This window comes from Typopeltis vanoorti, chromosome 7, assembly GCF_054136105.1.
Source record: "Typopeltis vanoorti isolate ZY-2024b chromosome 7, IOZ_Tvanoo_1.0, whole genome shotgun sequence".
Classification (NCBI taxonomy): Eukaryota; Metazoa; Arthropoda; class Arachnida; order Uropygi; family Thelyphonidae; genus Typopeltis; species Typopeltis vanoorti.
In genome coordinates this window covers 123261737-123265742 of record NC_143555.1, presented here as the reverse complement: position 1 = coordinate 123265742, position 4006 = coordinate 123261737, and the positions used below count along the sequence as shown (strand labels likewise).

The window sequence follows — 4006 nt, the reverse complement described above, 5'->3', positions numbered from 1 at the left end:
ATGGCATACTATGTATAATAGTACGTTTGTCTTTCTCTATAATACCATTAGTCAGTCGGCTCTTGCTTGGGATAAATAAGATAAACAGACTGAAGATAAATAAGCGGAAGAGTCTGAACGAAAGACATTTTGAGGGATTTTTTTTCCATATAAAGCTTTTGTATTTTAGGAAACCTTTAAAAAAACCACCACTGATATCTAGCCACCTGGATATCAGAGATGGTAGTTAAGCTGCAATAATATAGCAATACACTAAAAATAAAACTATTATACCCATTCGAGCAATAACTTAACTACCATACCATACCATTGTTGGTATGGTATGGTAGTTTGATGGGAGGAGGAAGCAAGAACTCAGCGAGTCCATTAAAAAGACAAAAAAGGAGAGGCGGTATGAAAACCTTAAGGGTGCCGATCTGAAGCTCTCACTAACTCATTGAATGAAAGGCTCGGTAGTTCAGTGGGTGACGACGATGCTCTTTGGTTGGAAAGATCAAGATTCAAATCCTCAAGATTCGAAAAAACTTCATGAGGTTTTCGAACTGAAGATGAATTAGGAATTCATCCTGCAAGACAGAAAAAAAAAAAGGTCCGAAAAGCACCTTCTGTAACAGACATAATACATTGGCCTCATAGCCAGAGTTTCTTTTGCCTTAATTTGAAAGATTACTGTGGGAAAGGATCAAAAATCATTACTCCTGCCACTGCGTTCCACTCTGTTATTGTGGAATCTTACGATCATCTTACGAAGCTGATTCGTCGTCTTAAATCCAAATATTTGTATGTAAGATTATTATGATCAGGACCGACCCGAGGAGAAAACCCGGTACAAATTACCGGGGTCCCATGTCAGTCTGTGTTGCATATGCTTTTATTATGTTTGTCTTTCTCTGTAGTACCATTAGCCAGCCTGCTCTTGTTGGATTGTGGGGACAAAAAAAAATTCGGCCTTGTCTTGGTGCTACTTTACTAGAGCATTATTATAGAGCAAAGTGGTTTCCCGTTGCCTTCTTTGTCTAATAGTCTTCTGCCTGTAGATATGTGTGTTCAGGGGGAAGGTATGCCAATTTTGAGGAACGAAAAACCCTCCACCTCCGTATTAGACCGTCTAACTCACCTTTCACTAAAAAAAAAAAAACCCTGATAAAAGGTTTATTCGCATCAAAGACAGAATTCGAACCCAGGTTTTTACCATACAGAGGGATCCATCGAAATCCACTGAGCTTCTTCTTCTTTTTTTTTTTTTTTACAACAGAAATAGCATTTTAATATTTTATACATTTTGCAATTTTACAATTTTAAACAGGTGTTTCCTTTTAACAACTTTTCATGTTTTGGATTATTTATTATTTTTCATTTGTTTCTTTTACAAAAAGGACATCGACAAATTTTGCATGGAAAATACTATTTTAATTTATAAAAAAATAAAAAGATTAAAATCCATGATCACAGTTTTTTTTTAAAACTATAAAGTTGTAAATGAGTGCCATTTATTTCACTAACTTCATACAGTAATTTCTCAAAAAAGACTATATATTATTTACTGGTATCAGCTTATTTAGCAACAGTAACTTAATTGTACAACAGGCACACTGTACACAGATGCATTTCATTCTATAAAAATTCTATATTGCCAAAATACAACTATATACATGTTCAAGTCGAAGATCAGGTTGGTCCACACTGAATTCCCAAACTGTGGGCAGTGGCCAATGGAAATTCTTATAAATGGGGTTTTCCCTCATCTTGTAAATCAGAGTACGATACAACAGGAGTTTGTTTTGCAAGCCGTTTTGTAGAAAACTTTGGATTGAGAACTAAGATGATCTGATTTTGCAACTAAATCATCTAATTTCTCTCCTCTTCCAAGTACAGACTCAATGGTATTATGCAATATTATTTTGGTTTCTTCTAAATCAGGCTGTATTCTAGTTATAGCATCAGCTTCTTTCGGGTCCTGATATTTTGCAAGTAATCCAGGAAGTCCAGAAAACTTTATTACACTCACATCGCTTGTGTTCCATAGAGTATTTGGCACAGATCTTGCAAAATCATCTAATACCTTATTTATCAAAGTATGCGCCACACGAGGAGGAATATTCATGATCATAAATTAAAGCAGCTGCAAGCCCGTTTGGTTGTGTGTATACATGACACATATATTCTTGCTCTTTAACTGATGTTCTATTTCTGGGTTGTGTTCGTTCAGCCAGAACTTGGCTTGTAAATGTCATAAATTCCCGTGCATTGTTTCTTTGAAAAATAATTAAATGAGCTTAAATCGCTCGCAGAGGTTAGGGTAGTTGCATTAATAGCATGTTTATAAAGAACTGCTAAGTAATATAGTTTCAGCATGCTGCAGTATGACTATGAGTTATAAAAATGGACTCATGCGGACTTCATCATAGCAACACAGAAAGGCGCTGATCAGAGCTTCAACCAATTTCAAACGTTGCTTGACGGTTTTTTACTGCTCTGAAATGTGCTCCCGGATACGATGCATAACCCGGCGAATAATTATAGCTTCCAAAAGCGTCCTGTCTTACTTGTGAAATCCACTGAGCTACCGAAGCTACGATACTGTGCTATGCAATTTAAAATGAATAGTAGAGGTTTTAGAATGATAGAGCCAAGTTAACGACTTTGAATATATCTATATTAAGATAAAAATTTGTCATCGAGTTGCAATGATCTTCTTGTGGCATATAATAAAAATTCCTTTTCATTTACAAAATAGCAAATAAAATTCGACTGATATCTAATAATTGAATAACAAAACTAATTGTATTGATCCTACACGTACTACTGTTTTAAGATATTTAACACTTGCGTTTATTCAGATACAAAAGGCAAATAATTACCGTATCATAAAATGTAATAATTAAATGTAATAATGTATATACTCCTGACACAGAGAAGGGTAATAGTCATTTACTATTTAACGTGACTAAGAACGATTGAGTTTATCTGGTATTCACTGTCGCTCACAAGTGTTTTTTATCATTTATGGTCGCTTATTCAGTGATAAGTAGAATATCTGTTAATGTGATAGAGTACTATATACGTTATCTGTATCCACACGTGTTGAATTTTTTCAACATTGCACAGATGCGTAATTGCCTATCTGTATAATATACAATAAAATCGAGTCTTGTCGTGTAATTACTAATCGAGCGAATTCAGCTGTATATGAGAAAAAAAAAAAAAATTATTTGCAACACTGAATGAACACTATATATACTTATCGACAGATTGTGTGCATAAACAAATACCGATTCTCGCCGCACTTAAAATGCATTATACACACAAACGTTTGTTTCAGAATTATAGATATACGTGTACACTACTCTAAAAAGCATATATTTTACAAAGACTATTAATACAAATCCCGCGGTGGGCATGGATGTTTGTGATTGTCCTACAAATTTTGTAGGACGTCAAATGTGAAATTCATCTTCAAATGATTATATTATTATTATTATTAATTTCGCTTCTCTCTCTCTCTCTCTGTATGATTATTTTTCTGTTTTTAAACATCTGTTTATGAGTCAGCGGACACGTTATCTGTAAATACACGTGTTGAATTTTCCTTTTGTAATGTGTTTTGAAATATCTCTTTCGCAATCTGTTTCTTCCCAATGAAATACAGATTCGTGTCGTCGCTTCTACTATCAGTATGACGTAGACAGTTATGATGAGTCTGAATATTTTTTGTGTGACATCTATTATAGTAGACTATACCGGATAACGAACCTTGACAGTACAAAGCTCGTTATGAAATTTTCCTACTAATTCATAAACAGCTGCAATTAAATTTATAATTACTATGGTACGTCTGAAATTGAATGTACTGACGTTAAGCTAACAATGATAAATAATATCAATAAATAACGTTTCAGTACCTTCTATTGCTTATTAGATAAATAAATGAATATTATTGTAAATAGAGAATACTGAAAAGTAAATTAACAGTGTGTGCATATTTATTATTATTATTACGTGACAT

The 4006-nt window shown here is 33.8% G+C and overlaps 1 pseudogene; it reads right to left on the bottom strand.

Moving 5' to 3' along the window:
* Window positions 1-1642: 1642 nt before the first annotated feature.
* Window positions 1643-2355, bottom strand: LOC150105014 (synaptobrevin homolog YKT6 pseudogene; annotated as a pseudogene).
* Window positions 2356-4006: the final 1651 nt, after the last annotated feature.